Here is a 12,150-nt window from a genome sequence, read left to right as displayed (position 1 = left end):
CTTCTGTAAAAAGATGGGCTGTAACAGCCCACGCCTGACACTTGCGCAATACAACCCCGGGAGACCTCTTCTGGCGCGGGGTAATATTAGAGCTTTTACATGTAAGCAAATGATCAGTGAGATTGCTTCATTCATGTAAAAGCTGTAATATCGTTGCAATTAGATGCAGAGTGAGACGTGATGATTTGGGGGGTCGCCACCCTTTTGCCCCTCTGAAGGAGCCACCACTGGAACACAAACTTAGACAAAATTCAAAAAGCAGTTTGTATAAGAAGGGAGAATGGTTGATCTGGGATTATATTGATTTTGACAAACAAAGTAATCTTAATGATTTTATTAAGGAACAATCGGAAATTTCAGAAAGTGAAAATGTAAGTGCTTCTAAAGATAGTTTTAGATGATGCATTGGACGAACAACAAAATGTTGAACATCAAGCCAATGTTGCTTTACCTAATGTTAATTCTTCTACACATTTAAACTTAAATGATGTGTCAAATTGTTATAATATTCAACTTAGAAAAAGTTGTATTGATAACAGAGATATTGTTTCTCAGAATTCTTCAAAATGTATTTCTACCTTTTCTGGAAGGGTTTCAAAAATTCCATATAAATGTAAAGATGTTTTGTTTTAGCTTTTCATGAAAAAGGCAAATGTTGTATATTTGATTTATTACTCTATGGTTGTTACCAGTTTACCACTCTGCACTACAGTTGTCCACTTGTTGATACCTCTGTTATGTCATTATAAGAATGTTGATTGTGTATATATATATGATGTCATAGAACGTCGTCGGCATTCTTGCCTCCTTATTAGACTTGTAAGTCACGTTGTTATTCTCTCTGCTCGCAAGCCTTATTTATAAATAGACCCTTAATTTAAATACTCACTTCGTGACTTTCTTCTGTCACAACGAGATGCACATACAATGCATAAGTATACAACAGTCTGCCTTGCGATGTTTTTTTCCCATGTTTAATTTATACGGTCATATGTAAGTTCCACACACAGTAAACGGATAATGGTGGCGTCTGTTCAATAACAGCCTTGTGTTTTAATAAAAAAAAAAAAAACGAGCAGGGCCGGTGATACATAGAAACACAAACTTTGTACACCTCCTCGCTCGACCACGCCCTCTGTTGCCATGGGGTCGACCGGACACAGAGCAGCCAATCAGCGTTGTCCTTGTTTGGATGCGGCCGTTCTGCTGCTATGGTAACGCGCAGCAACTGTGTATGCTTGTGGCGGACGGCGGGACTAGAGGCGCGTGGAAGAAGGGAAGCTGCACCTGTCCCTAATAAGTCTTGGGAAGCGCGAGCCGCACGTCACAGGAAAAGCAACCGTCGCCGGGACTGTGGACACCACGTGAGTACCCCAAAACCACCTGTTATATTATAGGATACAATTCATATATCTGAACTGGAAAACTCTCCTGCATTCTCTTCATGCTGCTCGGTGCACCTTGCTTAAATGCGCGCCTGTCTCTTCACATTGGTAGTGAATGAACGTCTGCTTCCATGCCATGGGGTAGCGCTGGTCATTTTGCTTTAGGAAGCGAGCTATTATCCTTAAGGTGGCACCCGATACAAGTTGGCGCATGAAGTAGCGAGCCCACTCCCACTGTAAAAGATAAGGGTTGTCTTAGGGTGGGAAGGGGCTGGCCGCCCGCACCGGAGAAGGTGCTCAACAACTCGTCCTATAGCCACGTGCTGCGTGAGGCGCCCCCATTCTAAGTTTTCATTGGAAAGCGTCACATACCGGTCTACTTGCAAGAGCCACTCCAAGTGCTCTTGAGAACACCCTTCTATATGTCAAGTCAAAATATACTTTTATTTGATTCATTAAAAATCATAAAAGGATGGCCAACCATATATGATTGTAATGCACAGGAGGGAATACCCACCGCTGGCGAACGACCCCAGGCCGTTGTATGATATTTTCGATCAGTCCTGGCTTTTCAGCCAACAACACGTCGCGTTTGGGACCTGGATTTTCGCTTTTAACATTCAAAGCACGGCATCAAAATTCCCAGCACATTAAGTGGCGTTCATTCAAAAACCAGGATAAAAAAAACAGTGTTTAATAGGCGTTGGTGTCACGTAGCAGCTATGCACCCCAATTACAAGAAAATAAGTGTGGGACACTCCATTGTATGATAACCTCCATTTTGCAAATAGGAACTCATTATGAGTTTTATAACTTCTGGGACAGCACCCCATTATAAACTCCTCTTTTACTATAGGGAACACCCCGCCCGTAGAATAACCATGTCCCCAGGTAACTTAAGTACTTGTTTGAGGTTTTAAGCAAGATATTTAGATTCCAAATATGTTTCTCTTGAAGCTTCACATTGTCCTAATATACCTGCTTTTCATTTCTGTCAAGAAGCAGGCCAGTCTGCAGGTGTCTATAACCCCTACGCTGCTAGGCCTTTTCCCCCTCCCCCTGTGCTAAGCCTCTTTTGGCTATTTGGGGTAGTTCGCGCTTAGGCCCCCGTAACTTTTTGTCTTTATAAGGTATCCATTCCAAATTTGCGTCCTTTTCTTGCAACATTCTGAGGATTTGAAAGGTTCTCAGGGTGTGTGGATTCCACTGGAGGGGACCCAGAAATTAGCCAAAATACAGCAACTTATTTTTGTGGGGGAAAAATGGGGGTAAAGTGCTGCAGAAGAAGGCTTCTGCTTTTTTTCTCCTTCAAATGGTATCAACAAAGTGTTTGTATTACTGAAATCACCATCTTCTTAGCTTTCAGGGACAGGCATGCTTTTGTCAGAAAACCAACTTCTTCTGCACAGTTTTGGCATTTTACTGGGACATGGCCTATTTCTACAATTTTTTGTGCTTTCAGCCTCTTTCCAGTTAGTGGTAGAAATGGTTGTGACAGCAATAATGGATCCTGGAAAGATATACATTTCAGAAAAGTAGATTCAATTCTGCAAGTGGTCATTTGTGTAGATCCTTCAAGGTTTTCCTATAGAAACTAACAGTTGAAGAAAAAATAAATTGAAATTGAGTTGAAAAAAACTACAGTTTGTACTGTTTTCACCTGTAACTTCTCCTAAAAAAGGGCAGCTTTTTGAACGCTATATACTGTTACGTCCACTGGACCCTTATAGTGATATATAGGATTTGCACTTTCACCAAGATCACTGGGTACCCAGAGCCAATAACTGAGCGGCGCCTTGCAATGAGTTTTCATTCAATACTGGGTATATAGCAATTCATTTAGTAAAATATAAAGAGTGAAAAATAGGTATTAAGGACACCTATGTTGTTCCCAAATTTGAACAAAATATAGATTTTAGAAGCAGTATTTATTTGCACATACCCGAAATTGTGGGGACCCATACTAGCGTGCGAATTAAAGGACATTTTTCAAAGTGACTTATTTTTTGCACAATGACTTACATTTGGAAGGCAGAAATACAGTGAAAGTCAATAGGAAATAACACTTGTTCTACAATTCTGTTTTCATCTAAGTCTCCCAATAAAAATGGTACCTCACTTGTGTGGGTAGACTTAGTGCCTGCGACAGGAAATGGGCCCTAAAAGTAACATGGACATATCAAATTTTTCTAGTGAAAACGAACCCTTTTTTTCGCAATGTGCCTAGCTGTAGAGTTTGGACCCTAGCTCAGCCGGCACATGGGGAACCCTGGCAGACCTGTACATTTATGAAAACTAGACATCCTAGGGAAACCAGGATTGGGTGACTTGTGTGGCTTTCATCAGGTTTTGTTACCCAAAATCCCTTGCAACCCCCAAACTTTGTAAAAAAAAAAAAAAACATTTTCCTCCAATTTCTGTGATGAAAAGTTCTCGAATCTGCAAGGAGCCACAAACATCCACCCACCCAGCATTCCCCCAAGTCTCACGATAAAAATTGTACCTCACTTGTGTGGGAACACCTAGTCTCGTAACAGGAAACAGATCAAAACGCATTATGGGAACATCCAATTTTTCTAGAGAAAAAGGACCCTTTTTTTGCAATGTGTCTAACTGTGGATTTTGGACCCTATCTCAGCCGGCACCCGGGGAAATATAGTAAACCTTTGCAGTTTTGAAAACTAGACACCCAGGGAAATCCAGGATGTGGTGACTTGTGTGGCTCTCACCAGGTTCTGTTACCCAGAATCCCTTGCACACCTAAAAGTTTAGGCCTAGTGCCTGCAACAGGAAACTGCCCAAAACGCAACGTGGGCACACCACATTTTTCCAGTGAAAATGGGCCCTTTTTTCGCAATGTGTCTAGCTGTGTATTTTGGACCCTATCTCAGCTGGCACCTAGGGAAACCTTGCAAACATGTACAGTTTGAAACCTAGACATCCAGGGGAATCCAGGATGCGGTGCGCCTTGTGTGGCTTTCACCAGGTTCTGTTACACAGAATCCCTTGCAAACCTCAAACTTTGTAAAAAGAAAAAAACGCACATTTTCCTCCCATTTCTGTGGTGGAAAGTTCTGGAATTCGTAGGAAGCCACAAACTTTCACCCATCCAGCATTCGCCCTATATATTTTGTTTTATACGTTTTTAGGCGATTCTGCATTGGACACCCACACAACTGACATATCATTTTTATCGGGAGACTAAGGGGAACGCTATGTAGGAGGCCATTTGTGCCAGCACGGTGAGCCCACACAGAAATTTGAGGAACATGTGATTCTTGTTTTTTTCCTGCTAAATTTGAGATTTGTAGTGGATTCTGATAGGAAAATGCTGGGGAATCCAGCTTGTTTCCGGTCCAGGGAAGGCATGGCTTGGCAGTTCGGGCTGGACTGTTCCCATGAGGCACAGGGTCAGACTGATTTGCATATAGCCATGTCTGAACTGGGGTGGCAGAGTGGGCTAAAGAACGGTGATGGATTAAACCCAGATCTTTTGACTGGGTGTGAGTGTTTGATTGGTTCAGATGCTCCGTCCATCACCACCCCCTTTTGTACCGGGGAATCCATGCAAGCCACACATCCCCCTGGTGTCTAATTTTCAGAAATGTTCAGAAATGTGTGGGTTTGGTAGGTTTCCCTAGAGACCAGGACCAAAAACGCAAGTGCCCCCTTGCAAAACCAGGTTGTTTTGTTATAGATAATTTTGATGTCTCCGCAATACATTTTGGGCCCTTCCCTGCAGTGGGTACTTGGCTCACCCACACAAGTGAGGTACCATTTTTATCGGGAGACCTGGGGGAAGGCTGAGTGGTAGGAAATTTGTGACGACCCCACACAGAAAAGTGAGCAAAATGTGATTTATTTTTTTTCTAGCTAAATTTGATATTTGCAGGTCATTCTGGGTAGGAAACTATTGGGGGGTTAACGCAAGCCACACCTCCCTGGACTTTCCGGGTGTCTAGTTTTCAGAAAAGCCTGGGTTTTGGGAAGTTTCCTTATATGACCGCCGAGCTCGGGACCAAAAACACTGGAGACACCCTTGAAATTTTTTTTTCTTTCGTGATAGACAGGTAGGCACTTTTGTTTATGGTCCCAGGCTTGCAGACATCCTTTGGGAACCTAAAAAATCCAGACATTTCTGAAAACTAGTTATGGTGAAAATGGATTTCCACCCAATCACGCACTGTTCACTTGGCGCTACTGCGCTTTCTGTAATTTATTCTATTTTAATCCAGTTTAAACCACTCTTGTGTTTTATTTACATGAATTTACCTTTTATTTCTTTGGTATACTCTTTTGTTGATAAATTATCAATTCATTTTTCAACATACATATGACTGTTCAGTTGCAAACAAAGATTCATAGTACATATTTACATTACAATTATTCGTTTTTGTTCGGCACGTATGTTACATTTCATTTAATCAACATTTCTTGAATGAGCCCAATGCATTTCGGCACTTGTGTGTGCCTTCGTCAGGGGCAATCTCTGATTGTACTGGCTGTGTCCCTTATATTATGGTGTGTTTCGTGGTGACCTTTGCTCTTCTCCAGTACTCTCACGTGTTGCTCAAATGCAAATGCCTTGGTTCTCTTGTCTTGCTCTTTCTCTTCTTTATCTGTGCCAACTGCTTGTTTCGTATTGTACAAGTTCCGACTGACCGGTCAGTCGGAACTTGTACAATACGAAACAAGCAGTTGGCACAGATAAAGAAGAGAAAGAGCAAGACAAGAGAACCAAGGCATTTGCATTTGAGCAACACGTGAGAGTACTGGAGAAGAGCAAAGGTCACCACGAAACACACCATAATATAAGGGACACAGCCAGTACAATCAGAGATTGCCCCTGACGAAGGCACACACAAGTGCCGAAATGCATTGGGCTCATTCAAGAAATGTTGATTAAATGAAATGTAACATACGTGCCGAACAAAAACGAATAATTGTAATGTAAATATGTACTATGAATCTTTGTTTGCAACTGAACAGTCATATGTATGTTGAAAAATGAATTGATAATTTATCAACAAAAGAGTATACCAAAGAAATAAAAGGTAAATTCATGTAAATAAAACACAAGAGTGGTTTAAACTGGATTAAAATAGAATAAATTACAGAAAGCGCAGTAGCGCCAAGTGAACAGTGCGTGATTGGGTGGAAATCCATTTTCACCATAACTACTTAAGTACTAGGATTGACAACCCTGCACAATCACGGCACCAGTGTACGAGAGTGGAAAACAAGTTAAACTCGGAGTGCTCCTACAACTCTTTTCAATTTCTGAAAACTAGACACCTGTGGGAGTCCAGGGAGGTGTGGCTTATGTTGATTTCCGCCCCCCCAACGTTTTCCTTCACAGAATCCGCAGCAAACCTCCACTTTAGCTAAAAAGTCACATTTCCTATAATAACTGTGTGGGAACGTTGTAAGATCACAGCACGACACAAATTTCCTTCCACTCAGAGTTCCCCCCTCAGTCTCTCGATTAAAAATGATACCTTACTTGTGTGGATGGGCCAAGTGCCTGTGACATGGAAGGACCAATAACGTGTAGCGATTGAGGGGAGCCCAAAGCATGTCCAAAATGGCAGTTGGTTTATACATCCACACACGCCGCCGGCCGAGTGGCATCCAGGCGCAAGGCCGGCCAAGCGGCATCCAGGCGCAAGGCCGGCCAAGCGGCATCCAGGCGCACGGCTGGCCAAGCGCCATCCTGGCGCACGGCCGGCCAAGTTCCAGTCCACGCACACTGTCATCAAGCGTGAGTCCAAACACACACACCATTGGCCAAGCGCAAGTCCACACACATCGCCAGCAAAATGCCAGCCAGAGGTCATTGCATGCAGACCGCCAGCCAAACCAGTTCACACACACACACGCAAACTATCCCTGGTTTCTAGTGGTTTTCTTCCAAAAACTCTGCCTAAAAGAAAGAGGAGCACCCCTTGCCTATGGGGCTTCCCCCTGACATGCCCATAAACAGAATGTATGACGTTACAACGAATTCCGTTGCAACGCATGCCTTTACCACGCATGCGTTACAACGGAATTCGTTTTACACGCATAACTTTTACCTCGGATGCTTGCATGGTGACGTCATACGTCGTTAAGAGAAAGCGGAAGTTTATTTTCCGATTGCTCTTAAACGACGATGATTAAATACATAAACCGACGTGACTTCAGGTGAGATTTTTTTGGGGGGGGGGAGAACCCCCCCAAGCCCCCCTTTTTTTACTTTTTACCTTTACCACATATGCCTTTACTACAAACCTCGTAGTAAAGGTATGCGTGGTAAAGGCTTTCGTGTTAACCACGCATGCGTGGTACTGCATGCGTGGTTAAGTATTTCGTGGAAACGGCTTCGTTGTAGAGGCCGTTTCCCCCATAAACATAGCCCTGGTGCCTAATGGGCTGAGCCAAGTGCCTGTGACATAGAAGGGCCAATAACTTGTAGCGATTGAGGGGGGTCCAAAAAGGTCATTTGTTTATACATCCACTCGCAGCACCTTCTACGCACACCGCCAGCCGCACGGCATCCAGCCGCACGGCCGGCCAAGCAGAAACCAGGAGCACGACCGGCCAAACAGAAACCAGGCGCATGGCCGGCCAAGAAGCATCCAGTTTCACGGCCAGCCAAGCGGCATCCAGGCGCACAGCCGGCCAAGCACCATCCCGGCGCACGGCCTGCCAAGCACCATCCCGGCGCACGGCCTGCCAAGCACCATCGAGGCGCACGGCCGGCCCAGTGCCAGTCCACGCACACTGTCATCAAGCGGAAGTCTACACACACACCCCACTGAAACTATTTTCTTCACATTCCTGTACTAATATTAAATAGATCATTTCATTTAGAGATACGATTGTATCTCTAAACAAATTGATGTATTTAAGTCTGGGTTATCTGACCCAGGCTGCCTGCCCTGCCTCACTCTAAAGCAGAAGACGAAAGCCAGGCAGTAAATCAACTTTCTGAACTATGACGCAGGGCTTGCTGTTCTAAAGCCCTTCGTAATGAATCAATGCCATAGTCAATGGCAGTATCCACTATAGGCCAGTGACGCTTTCAGCATCATGGTTTTGGTAGCTGGAGTCTCCATCCCTGTATGAGAGCGGACTTCGTCATTCACAAGCATAGATCCCACCCTTTCCCATTCATCACATGTAGGAGTGTATGCAAGCAGGATGCAAGCACGTGTATTGTGGTGCCTTTTCATCGGTAATGTTAAGTGTTTTTTTTTTTATTAAATCTGTTTATTGGTATTTGTAAATTCAACAATACAAGAGAAAAAGCACTGCTTTACAATCGGAGTTGTTCTACAGTCGTACACAGGGTAATGTTAAGTGTTAGAATGCTAATCTTCTGTTATGTATATTGTTCTGAGACCCCTCGCCACCCTAACATCCCCCACTGGACACCCCAGGCCCTGGCCGCACGTCGCTGGCCCCGTTAGAAGTGAAGCTGCTGCATTTGTTCCCCCGCGAAAAGGATCCAAAAGACAAGCAGATCAGGGTACTTGGTCCCTTGTGAAGTTCATCTAAATATTGGAGTCATGTGAGCAATTTAGTTCATCTTTTATTTCAAGTTTTACTTAATCTTGCCTTCCTCAAGGGTTAGCTGTTTAATCATGTTGTGATTCTTCCTGTATATTTCCATGCATATTTTGAGCTGTGCAGGTGTTTATGAGGGGCATTGATTGAGAGCTCTAACTCCAAAGCAAAGTGCATGTCCGTGGGTTGGCCTCTCTGCATAGCACACAACACAATGGTCCTGTATTCCAGTTGTACTAGCCATTTGTGAAAATGTGTGTGAAGGGGGTGCATAGATGGCAAAATATTTACAGGGCCAAAGTAAATAAATTGCTTAAATGTGAGTGCAGTGTATGTTTTGAAGTGGTGAAGTGAGGGAGATGAAAGGAAGTGCATTCGGGGAAAAGGAAAAAGAGGTGCTGAAGAGGAAAGAGAGGTAGGTGGTTGAAGACGTGCAGATCTTTTTTTCGCATTTTTTCTCTGAAGGAGGATCCAGCCTAGATCCCTCGTTTGTCCATTAAGCTTGCCTGAGTTGCTCACTACATATAAGTCATACCAAAAATTTGCGTTGCATCACTTTCAAATGTCACCAGCCACTACTGATGATGGGAATGTGGCCTCCAGTCTGCAGGGCTGCCATGTTGACTGCCGCCACGTGAATGATGATTGGCAATGGCAGGGAATGAAACTTCTGCTGCACACGGATTTCATTTCTCACTGCTTCTACAGGAGTGACGACTTGGAGAGAATGACACATGCTTTGCAGGGCCGTCCTATTTCAATGTAGCAGCACAGGGACTGACAGGGAATGCAATTTAAGCTTAGTATGGCTCTTAACCCCCATTGCTGCTGCGGGGAGAATGACAGCCGGACATGGAAGGTCCTTTCTATAGGGGCACATCTTCCAGTTATGCTGCACGGAGCACGATTGGTATGGAATGGCACCTCCACCTGCAAAGCAAAACTCTTATACCCCTGTGCTGCTGCAGCGGGAATGGCAGACTGGAAATGACACATTTTTCCTGGAGGGCTCGTGATTTCAGGCGCGGAAGCTGCTATGGACTGAAACCACAGTGTCGGACAGAGCGCTTAGAATAGCTGCAGTGCTAGATCTGATAAAAGAACGGGGCCTCGCTGCCTTGGCTGCTCTCAAAGCATGCACCAGCTGACAGAAAGGATGAAATCTCTTCAGCGTTCAGAATGTTTCCCTTGATCTTTTTAGGAGGGGAGCGGGCTGTGACTGGGGCTTGGGGGAGAGTTCTTTGCATCCTTTTAATTCAAGCAAATCCACCTAATGGTCCCACAGCCAACAAAACCGTAGAGGACACGACCAAAAACATTGTAATCTCTGCGCCGCCCGGTAGAGTTAGAAGGATTACATGCCAGCTTTTATCTCTTTGTATTAATGATATGATAAGGGCACAGCTGGCTGGAATACAATTGTGTCTTCTCTTTACTCGGCTCAGCGTGCAGAAAATGTATTTTTAAACTATTTTTGTGTGTTACCGTTAAGTGACTCCTTCTGCTCTCCATCATCCATTTCCACAAGGCTTTGTTGAAGCTTATCATCCTTACCTCCCGCTCCTTCCAGGTCCTAAAGCAGGGAGTGTAGCTGTAATGGTGCAGTCGATGCAGTGGCACCGGAGTATAAAGGCGAGAGGGGCCCAGTGCCCTACAATTAAGACTTGCCTTACCAGGACTGGGGGTATTTACCATGCTTGCATTGGGGCCTATGGTTCATTGATTGCACCCTTGTTCCTCTGTGCCCAAACAGTATCGTATTTCTGTGTTGTTTCTACCTTTGTCCAAGTATCTTTACACTTTCCTACGCATAACAGCACTAGGAAATATGCCCTTGAACCCCTCTCTTACCACTAACAATATGCTTTTAGTCTTGTATATATCCTGTTAAGCCCTGCCCATTCCTAGTCCCACATTTGCCCCTTATAATACCCTAGGCCATCTACCCCTGCCTATGCCATAGAGACTTTATTTATGCACGGGTTTCTGTACCCCAGCCTATACACTAGTCTGTACTAGAACCTTCACCCCAAATTTAGCCCTAGTCTAATTAACCCATTGCGCCTCTACTCTTTGCTAAATCTAGAGTTTCTAACGTAAACTATACTCTTGCACGTCAACACCTTTCCTCTCAATTTACTCTAGGCCCTTACCAGTTTTCTTGTCTCATTTCCTAGGGCTTTTATTTGTGAAATTTCCTCAAATGTTTGAGGAAGTGGGTTTTTCATGATCGAAAATCAGTCAAACTGGAGTTTCACCAGTGGGTTCTTTAGGATCCTGTTCTTGGTTTGTCTCTGAAATAAGGTACACACTTTGCAGGTCCTTGTGTATGCAGCCCTGGGATTGCTGAATACACTATAAAAATGGAAGTGAAAAAATCTCTAAGGAGACCTAATCTGCAGAAAGTGTTCAAAAGAGTTGACCTGACTTAAGTTTACATGGGTGAAACAGAAAAGAAATACTGGTGCATGAGAACCAGGTTAGGGGCTCCATGAGTTCCCCACTAAATACGCTTTGGTCAGCTCAGGTCCTTCTATTCTTGGAGCAAGATCACAAAAATCCCTGCGCTAAGGGTAGACCAGACAATGAAATGCTGTCTGTCAAGCCTTTCTTCTAGGGTTGGAATGTAAGAGACGGTGGAAGGCCAGGCTTCATCTAGATCATCCTAGATCTCTCCTATATATAGTTCCCCAACGCTTCTGCATGCCATTCTTTCCAAAAGTCCACATGTCCCTGAAGTGTTTCTGAAGTGAAGGGGTTAATTCATCTCACAAAGTTTGGAGAGTACTTGAGTCGACTGGAAACTAAGGGGTCTATCACGCTGTTTGACGGATCCCCACCAACTACATGGTGGTGGCAATCCGCCCAACATAATCCCCCACCTGCCTTCCATTTACCCCTCGCCATATTATGATGGCGGTGGGTACCGCGGTGGACGGGAAGACCGCCTGCCACTTTTCCACCCTGTCGACTCGTCGACCGGGCGGAAAAGGGTTGAATATGGTGGAGGTGTCTGCTAGACACCGCCATCCATATTACAATGGCTGCGGGACCTAGCTTTTCCACTGAAAGGCATGCAGTTTTTGCAGTTGGGGCCCTGCTGCGGGCCCCCAGGATGTTGTGGGGGTGGGGGTGGTTCATGGGGGGTACCTATGGTACCCCCTGCATTTGCATGCACGATGTGGCACCGCCCCGTGTGGCGGGCGCATCCTAGTTG

At 44.6% G+C, this 12,150-nt stretch overlaps 1 protein-coding gene across 2 annotated transcripts in view; it reads left to right on the top strand.

Moving 5' to 3' along the window:
- Positions 1 to 1,194: 1,194 nt before the first annotated feature.
- HYDIN (HYDIN axonemal central pair apparatus protein) overlaps positions 1,195 to 12,150 on the top strand; it is a 3,619,565-nt gene continuing 3,608,609 nt past the window's right edge. For both annotated transcript variants that reach the window (XM_078670948.1, XM_078670947.1), the window contains exon 1: positions 1,195 to 1,364. The gene's annotated coding sequence lies outside the window, so the exon portion shown is untranslated. The remainder of the gene's footprint in view (positions 1,365 to 12,150) is intronic.

This window comes from Lissotriton helveticus, chromosome 12 (genome assembly GCF_964261635.1).
Source record: "Lissotriton helveticus chromosome 12, aLisHel1.1, whole genome shotgun sequence".
Taxonomy (NCBI): domain Eukaryota; kingdom Metazoa; phylum Chordata; class Amphibia; order Caudata; family Salamandridae; genus Lissotriton; species Lissotriton helveticus.
Note: the sequence above shows the minus strand (reverse complement) of the source record. Positions and strands in the feature narration are given on the sequence as shown.